This window comes from Lepus europaeus, chromosome 2 (assembly GCF_033115175.1).
Source record: "Lepus europaeus isolate LE1 chromosome 2, mLepTim1.pri, whole genome shotgun sequence".
NCBI lineage: Eukaryota > Metazoa > Chordata > Mammalia > Lagomorpha > Leporidae > Lepus > Lepus europaeus.
In genome coordinates, this window is record NC_084828.1 from 5,378,067 (window position 1) to 5,387,858 (window position 9,792).

The following is a 9,792-nucleotide window of genomic DNA, read 5'->3' on the forward strand; positions in this document are numbered from 1 at the left end:
ATCCACGTGGGAGACCTGGAAGAAGCTCCTGGCTCCTGGCTTCAGTTCAGCTCAGCTCTGGCTGTTGCAGTTATTTGGGGGAGTGAACCAGCAAATGGAAGATCTCTCTCTCTCTCTCTCTCTCTCTCTCTCTCTCTCTCTCTCTCTTTTTCTACTTCTCTGTAACTCTGCCTTTCAAATAAATAAATAAATAAATCTTAAAAAAAAAGGACCTTAAAACGGCAATTGATGGAGGACTTAAAGAGGACCCTCCCCCTAAATCATCTTTGATCATGACCACGAATGTCTGTTTCCGTTTTGAACTTGCTTTAGTGAGACAGCAGCTGTCCGCAGTGGACCTACTGTGTGCTGTGCTCCCTGCCCTGCATCCTCCCAGTCTTCACGGCCAGCTCAGGAAGCCCGTACTGATGTCCCCCATTCTGCGGAGAAAGCCGAGAGGCTGAGGGACATGGCTTCCTTAGTAGCAGGTGCGAGACGAAATCAGACTCTTCCACTCCTAGACTCCAGGCACAGTGAGCACAGGGCTGCTCACCAAAGCCTCTGGGATTGTCCCTCTGAGCTGAAGTTGGTACCAGTGCTAGCAGCTTAGCCACCAGGCACTGGGTACCAGCAAATAACATTTTTTAAAAGAGTAGAAATGAGTCTTTGGCCTCAAGGGGCTGAAAACACTTTGGGAAGATCTAGGATCCCCATTGCTCCCCGAGCCAGTTTCTTTATCATTTGGGTGGATGGCGGTATTGGGAACCAGTGCTGGGAGCATTAGCAAGTGGGCTGAAGACACGAGAGTTGGTTCAGAGCTCCTGGTCTGAGCTGTGGAGTCCGTCAGAGCTGGACTCCAGCCTTAATTCCAAGCCTCAGTTTTCCCACCTGGAAATCAGGGTGGTATTGCTATGGGAATACGTATCTCAATTTTTATCCCAGGTTTTCCAGAGAGATGCGAATTCCCAGCAGAAGCATAAATCCAGTGCACAAGTGCGAGCAGGATTTATGTAGAGGTGAGCATACTTTCACACACGTGTGTGAGCATCCCCTCACGGAGAAACACCCAGTGTGGCTGGGCCAGAGAGCTGCCTACGAGGAGACAGCACGGGAGGAAGTCAAGAAGGGTTTGAAAGCAAGGCCTGGAAGCCAAAAAGCAAATGGGCATTTCTGAGTGTAACAGTCACGTATGGGCTGGGTTATTCCAACGGGGTGAAGTCTGGGCGGAGTTTAGTGTGCAAGAGGCCTTCTAGGAGTTTCCTGAAGCCTCCCCGGGAAGCTAACTTCCATGTGAACATAATGGCGTCTATTCCTTCTTGGTCCTGGTTGAGACACAGGTGCATGATGGGAAAGTGGACATGTTGGATTGATAAGTAAGGGGTAGAGTTACAATGCAGGACCATGCAGAAATTATGAAAATAAATCTTCCCGATTGCCTATAGCCACCTAATCATCCACCTATTTCCTCCATCAATAACAATAATAGCAACTTGCTCCAACAGTTGTGAGAATTAAATGTGTTAATGCCTAGGAGATGGGAAATTGAAAGAATTAAGTTTTATTTAATTGTAATAAATACCAGTTGCTGCTATCGCCTGTGTCACTGTTAAAGATTCATCCATGCGGCCCTGTGAATTGAAGATCTTTGGAGTTCATGATGTAAATAAAAACAGCTGTGCAAAATGGACATTGGACTCACTCTCAGTCATAACTACTTCAGCAAACATTGGCTGACCACCAGCAAGAAACAAGACCCTCTGGCCCTGTGAGACAGGTGCCGGCAACCCCAGAACAGAAAGTGGGAGAGGGTTGGCAACACAGGGCGGTGGATGCTGACGCCCAGTTCCCTGCCTCACGCTTTTACCAAGGGTGCCCCAGGAAATCATCACCTAGCATTTTAAACGTTCAGCATTTATTGGTTTTATTTGAAAAGCAGAGAGAGAGATGTCCCATTCGCTGGTTCACTCCCCAAACCAGGAGTGGAGAACTGAATCTGGGTCTCCCACGTGGGTGGCAGGGACCCAAGTACCCAGACCATCATGCATTGCCCTGCCAGGTGCATTAACAGGAAGCTGGCCCAAAAGTGGAGCAGCCAGGACTCCAACCAGTGCTCTGATATGGGTGCCATCATGGCAGGCAGAGGCTTAACTTGCTGCACCACAACACTGGCCCCACACTGTATTGTTTTGTCTGGATGGCAGGGGCCCAAGTACTTGAACTATCACTGCTGACCCCCAGGAAGTGCGTTGGCAGGAAGCTTGGAGCAAAGAACAGGGTTGAGACGCCAACAGGCACTCCAATGCAGGATGCAAAGATCACCAGCCATAGCTTACCTACAGCAACTGCTACTCACCTGACCTGTGGAATCTGGCCCATTCCACATCACTAATAGTGAGGAGACTAAGATAACATTAACGACCTTAATATCCAGTGTTTGTTATGAATCCAGCTGAGCTCCATGTGAAAATGATGTTGCTTGCCTTGGAGTCACACTAATTTCTTCCCAAACTACGCTAGCCTGTGACTCAGTTGCAACACATCTGTGAAATTAGGTCATGGAGCTACGCGACAGGATTCTGAGCAGCGCAGTCCCCACCGTGGGGGCGTCTTGGTGGAAGTCCAGGCAGCAAGGCCACCCTGAGACCATGTGGGCCTGTGACCCCACGCTGGGACCCCTGGCCTCACAGTCAGGAGGTGACCAAGGATGTCAAGGTGACCCCATGGCTGCCACTTAGAGATACATCATCCCTGGCATTGGACATCCTGTGCGTGGCTATAGTGCCGTCAAAGATGTCCAGACTGGCCAGCCGTTAGCTGGATTCCCACTCTCTTCCTGCCTTGGAACTGCCAACATTCACACAATGACAGGTTCTTCCTGTCCCTCCTGTTCTTCTGAGCCAGGTTCTCCAGGCTTCTCTCTAGTTCTGGAGAATTCTAGAATGTTCCTCCAAGCTTCAGTAGACAGAGGTGGCTTCTGCATTCACACTGAGCTTCTGACGGTGGCCTCACCTACAAGAAACCCCCACACCCCAAGACCAGGAACCAAATGGACATGGTAGTGACCCTGATGGGCTTGTGCCCCCAGGAACGAGGGCCCCCGCCGTGGCTCAGGGACCACTTTACATTGTGAATGAGTGTCTATGTGACCAATACGTATGCCTCATTCCACAAATGGCAATGAGAGCCTCCCCTGTGCTAGTTATCTAGCACACTGTGTCTTTGGACAAAGGAACAGAGCATGGAATCCACGCAGGGCCTAATCAGCAGTTAAAAGCTACGCTGTATTTCACAGAGCAGTTCTTCCCGAGACAAGTTGGAAGCTCACTCAAGGACACGGAGGGCTCACTGCAGTTACGAGGCAGCTAGATTCTCTCTCCATGTCTCCCTTCCAGCGTCTCAGTTTTCAAAGCACAATTATAATAATTGATCTAAGTGACAAATAGGTGGGGTTGGGCTTTAAAACCAAATTGCAAGAAAACCTCCAAACACAGAGGCCCAAATTTATGAAGCCTTTGATCTTAGCGGTGGTTAAAAAAAAAAAAAAGTTCAACTACCATAAACAACAGTGCCAGCCGGAGATTACTCAGAAATTTATGTTGTTCTTTGAAGAAATTAATGCTCCTAATATATCCTACCCTGTCCTGGGCATTCATCAGATTTCCGGACCCACTGGAAATTTCCTTCAGTTGCATGAAACTTGTTTTTATAGAAAGTGCACAGCACAACCGACGCTGATCCACTGGCTGCAGCGGACTCAACATCTTGCTCCCCTCCCCCAGGCTCACCGGTTGGAGTCCTCACCCCCAAGGAATAGTATTTGAAGTGAGAGCTTTAGGAGGTGACCAGGTCATGGAGTTAGAGCCCTCATAGAGGGGATTCATGCCCCAGGAATTAGGCTCAGATCCTTGCCCCCACCTCCACCACTGCTGTGTAAGGACACAGAGGGAAGGTACCGTCCCTGAAGCAGGAAACAGCCCCTCAGCACCCACCAAATCTGCCCTCTGACTCCTTCTCCAGATGTGAAAAATGCCTGCTGCTGGGGCCGGCGCTGTGGCTCAGCGGGTTAACGCCCTGGCCTGAAGCTCCGGCATCCCATATGGGCGCCGGTTCAAGACCCGGCTGCTCTACTTCCAATCCAGCTCTCTGCTATGGCCTGAGAAAGCAGTAGAAGATGGCCCAAGTCCTTGGGCCCCTGCACTCGCTTGGGAGACCTGGAAGAAGCTCCTGGCTCCTGGCTTCAGATCAGCACAGCTGCAGCCATTGTGGACAATTGGGGAGTGAGCCATCGGATGGAAGGCCTCTCTCTCTCTCTCTGCCTCTCCTCTCTCTGCGTAGCTCTGACTTTCAAATAAATAAATAAATCTTTTAAAAAATGCCTACTGTTTATAAGCCCCCTCTGTGTGATAGTTTGCTGTAGCAGCCACGCTGACGGAGACTCAGGTGAAAACAAGAGCAATGAGAGGCAGAGATGGTGGGGGCTGGCGGAGTCTCTGCCCCTGTGCCGTAGCTCCTGTGCAGTCTCGCCACCACATGGCATCGTGGATAATAACCTTGGGGCTTCATCCCCAGTGACCCTTCCCAGGCCCAGCCATGCTCATCCCGTGTCCAGTGGCAGCTGTGACATCACAGGACCCCTTCCTGAAGAAGGAGCGACATGGAGACCCAGGGCATCCGTGCACAGCTTTTGCATTCACAAATAACCTTTGAGTCTCACCGAAGAAGCCATGGTTCTAAAGAGCCAGAGGAAATGCATTTTATGCCCCAGATAGTAGATCTGGGCCAAAGTGAGACTCAGGTTTGCAGTCCCCTGGAAAACTTAAATGTCGCAGTTGGGGGTGATGGAGGACAATAAAGGGAGCCCGCCAGTCAGGACCAGTGTCAGGACACTGCCCGGGCTGGTCCCAGGGCCCTGCAGGGAGAGGTGTGCTGGGTAATCTTGTGTGTTGGCTTGCTGGGCCGAGGTACCCAGCGGCATGAGCAAATTCCAGCTTAGCTGTCACTGTGATGGTGTTTGGTAGATGTGATGAACATTAAAACAGCAAACTTGGAGTAGACCAGATGGCCCTCTGAAGGCATTGGGTCTTGCAGAATCAGTTGAATGGATTCTCAGGGCCATGACACAGAAATCCTGCTGGAATTCCCAGCCTGCTGCCCTGCAGGACACAAACCCAGACATCACATCAATGCTCACTTGAATTTTTGGCCTCCCATCTGCCCTGTGAATTTTAAACTTGCTAGCCTGCACAATACCACAAGCCAATTCCTTAACACAAACACAAATTCCTCTTAAACTTCAGTTGTCTACGTATACAGACGTAGACACAAAGAGGTGGAGACCAGATCCGCAGACACACATGAAAACATAGACATGGATACAGAAGCATGTGTGTTCCCGTTGGTCCCGTGTCTTGGAAGCACACTGATAGAAGACAGAAATGGCAGATGCCCCCCACCCCCGGGAGGCGGATGGTGTCCCAAGAACAGGGGTGACTTGTGCCTTCCTTCCAGCCAGGACCAGGGTGGCAGCGTTGTGGCCACCCTGAGAAGCACGACGCAGAGAGTGGAGGGGCGCGCTGGGCCAGCCCCACACGGGTCCCTAGGGAATGTCCCTTCCTTGTGGACAATCTTCAGTGGATGTGGAAAGAAAGGACAGGAGATCCAAGAGCTCCAGTTCAGGTCAAAGCAGATGTGGAAAGCTCTGGGTCAACCACGGAGCCCTGACAAACCAGAGCGTGGATGTCCAGGAAGCTTGCAAGCATGGGACCCTGACGTCTGCTCGGTTTTGAATGTGTCCCCAGAAATTCCACGTGATGGAAACTTGATCTTCAAGTTCATGCAGTGCAGCCTCTGGGAGGTGATAAGGGTTAGATGAGGCCGTGAGGGCAGAGTCCATGGTGGGATCAGTGATTCTACAAGAAGAGGAGAGCAGGCAAGCATGGGGCACAGGGGGCTAAGCTGCTGCTTGCACCGTGCAAAGCTGGCATCCCACCCCGGAGCGCCCTTTCTAGTCTGCTGCTCCACCTCTGGTCCAGCATTCCCACTAATGCACCCGGGAAGGCAGGAGAAGATGGAATAAATCCTTGGAGCCCTGCCACCCATGGGGGACACCCAGATGGAGTTCTAGGCTCTTGGCTTCGACTTGGCCTAGTCCTGGCTGTGGCAACCATTTGGAGAGTGAAGCGGCAGCTGGACGATCTCACTCATCTCTGTCTCTCTCTCTCCCTGTCACTCTTGTTAGTAAATGGTGCAGTCTTATCTGGTGTGATCTACACTCTGACACCATCCTAGGCTCTAGCCCCCGCCGTCATTGCTGGAAGCCAGGTGACCCCATGGCCCAACCACAGGTGTCAGCTCCATCCCCACAATAATGGGATTTGCTGCTCCTAATTCCTTGTCCACCTCTGGCAAAGGTTTAAGAGGACCTGTTCCTGAACATGTGGCTCTCTTTCTCCCCATCTCCTGGTCTCTCTCTCTTTCTCTCTCTCTCTCTCTCTCTCTCTCTCTCTCTCTCTCTCTCTTTCTCTCTGTCTCTCTCTCTCTCTTACGCTCTCCATCTCCCTCTTTTCATTCTTCACCCCTTCCCTCCGGTCTGTCGGTTTCCCCCAGTAAACCCTTCCCCTTACTCCAGTGTTTGGTGTGTTTTTTGTGGTGGCTTTACAACTCTGCCTTTGAAAAACAGAAATAATCTTTGTTAAGTTGTAAAGAAGAAGAGAGACTCCAGCTAGCACAATTCCTGTGTCACTACGGGACACCTTCTGCCATGCAGCGAGGAGGCCAGGGGGCCCTGCCCAGACGCCGGCCACACCTGAACGTTTGTGGGACTACCAGGAGGCTAGAAGGAGACCGTGGACTCCCAGAGAAGACCCGGCACTGGCAGTGTTTGTGCCTAATCACCGAGGGCTGTTTCGCCCTCAGATGGGGGCTCAGGATACAGACATGAAAATGAGTTCCCTCGGTGGATGGACGTTTGAGAGTCCTCTTCCCCCTCCAGCACTAAGAGGGCAAAGTGCACATCTTCACCCAGGAAAGACATAACTTTTTCGTCTTTGTGCCTTTGGAATCTGGGGTTCATGAGTCCACAGGGATCTCTCCAAGGATGCCTCATGGCTTGAAAGTTTTCTATTCTGAGTTTTGGCAGTGGTGTCAACATTAAAAGCATCTGGAATCTGCCAAGGTGCCCACGGTACGCTGAATAAAGACAACGGTAAATAGACATAATGGAATGCTATTCAGCTGTTGGAAAAATGAAATCCTGGCATCTGTAGCAACATGGATGGAACCGGAGTCATCAGGGCAAGTGAAATAAGCCAGACACAGAAAGACAAATGTCCCACGTTCTCCCTCATCTGTGAGAGCCGAAAAAGGACACAGATAACCCTCCGTCTGAACACAGAATGCTGATTGCCAGAGGCTCAGGGTGGGAGGGGTAGAAGGGGTTTGGGTAACAACAGCAAGGGAAGCTGGGTGTGGCTCCCTAATTGTAACAAATGTGCCCCAATAGTGGGAGCTGCCTGAGGGGCTACAGGAATTCTTTGTACTCTTCACAATCTTTGTTTTGTAAATTTCAAACTACTCTGACCCATAAGCATACTCCGAATGCCTTTTGTCTCTGGATTTCTGACGTGCTTAGACCAGGTGATCACCAAAAATGACAACATTTAACCGAGAGAAATTAAATCTGCTGGAAAATTTTTCCTGGCGAGTCTCTAGAAACATTTGTGTTGTAAGGGAAAAAAACAAAAATAGAAACCAAACCAAACCAAATCCTGCAATGAGGAGGGTGAAAGACTTGGGTCAAAGACCAAAGACGTGGCCTCATCCCGGCTCACCCCTTACTTGGCGCCTGGGATGTTAACCGAGGCACCCCATGTGTGTTGCAATCCTGAAGCCAAACCAGACACTGCCGTGCCGCCCAGCGCCGCTGCTCTGCCCTGAATACAATGTGGCCCCCAAACCTAGGCAGGAGTCTTGTGGCACTGCGGGTGGACACTTAACCCGGTCATGGTGCTTGGGGGAGGGCCCCGGGGAAGGGATTGGATTGGATTGGGCCATCAGGGTGCAACCTGTGGGACTGCATCCTGCTGGCTGTACGAGCAAACAGAGAGACCACACAGACACAGACAGACACGTGTGTGCCTGTGGTGCTCTGTGCTGCCTCGGGCCCTGCCTGCAGGCAAAGCATCACCACACGGAACTTGTAGCCCTGGCAGCCTCACAACAAGCCGCTCGGGTGTCTCATTATGGTAGTGAGAAGCTGACCAAGAGCTGTAGAATAGAATGTTCTGGAAGTCGTGAGGTCTGCTCTGTGTGTGTGTGTGGGGGGGGGTGTTGAAAAGAAGAACGAAATGAGATGTCTGGCATTCCGACTGTACCCATGGCAGTCCAATCTTTCCCATTTAAAGACAAAGGTCACCTGTTCTCCCTACTGAGGACAACACATCAGTGATAGCTGGAGTTGATATTTTGGAAAAGACAATTCCTTAACTTTGGAGTCCAGAGGAGAATGAGTTCAGAACAGCTGGTGAGGGTGGAGGGTGTGGAGGGGAATATATTATCTCTCTCTTCTCCATGAAGAGATTGATAACTCTCTTACAAGGGATGTTGATTCTGGCTCGTGGCCCAGGGCACTGAGCACGCCATAGCCACTGGGGAGCGAGATGATTATTCTATCAAACAGAGCGCAAAGCCAATCAACAATATGTCGTCAAAATAAAAATGCCGCTACTAAACATAATTTAGCTCCCCAATGATATGCTTGTGCGGCAAACACTGAAAACCTCATCTAAAATGTGTGCGAGGTTCCTAGCCTGGGGCAGGAAAGAGACCTGTCATTTAGAGCAAAACAAGTCTTCAAGAGGTCATTCAAGAAAGGTGTTGAGTGCGTTCTCCCCACACCCAAATTCCAGAACATTCTAGTCTTTGCTAATAGAGTGGCAGCCACTGCCTTCTTACAAGGTGTTTAAACACACTTTCAAAACACGGTGTGAATAAAGATAATGAGGCGAAGACAGAATTCACAGCACCCAGTGAGCCTGGTCCCTCCAGCAGCTCACCTGGCATCCCCAGGAGCAGTTTCAGCGATGCTGCAATAGAGCGAGCTGTTTTGGCACGAACTTGTCTGTGAACACTCCAAGAACGGCAGCTTCATGGCACCTAACTGGCAGAGAAGACCCAGGCTGACCCCCTGACCCCACTGCTCACAACTCTGAAGGGCGCGAGACCATTTCGGAAGCTCCAACCCTCCTGCAACAAGCGGGGAGACGCCAGCAGGGAGAAGATGCACCTGCCTTTGAAGGAGCAGCTGGTTGGTGACCCTGTGCCCCGAGCCCGGCTCATGGACGTGGGAGGCCAGCGCTCACACTTCGGAACTTGCTCCTCCAGGCTGGGGGGTGTGCTTACGACCATGGGTGACTATTTTGTAATGAGCTGATTTTGTGCATGCTGTCTGAGCCCAGTTTTGCTGTTAGGACTCAGCACCTGAGACTGGCTGATTGTGAAGAATGGATGCTTACGTCCCAGAGTCCTGGAGCCTCAGAGGTCCAAGACCGCGGCGCCAGCATCCCGCCTTCTTCTTGCCTCATTACACAGCAAAAGGCACCTCAATCAGAGGGGGCGAAGAGAGGAGGAGAGGAAAAAAAGAGGTGACCACAATCTCGCATAACAAGCCTCCTTCCTTGGTGACAACCCCGCTCTCATCAGGACAAACCCACCTCACAGTCCCAAACCCCTTCTCGTGAGAATAGGCTTGTTCAACCCATTCCTGAAGGCAGAACCCTCCTGGATTCAGCACCATTTAAGGCCCCATCTCTTAAC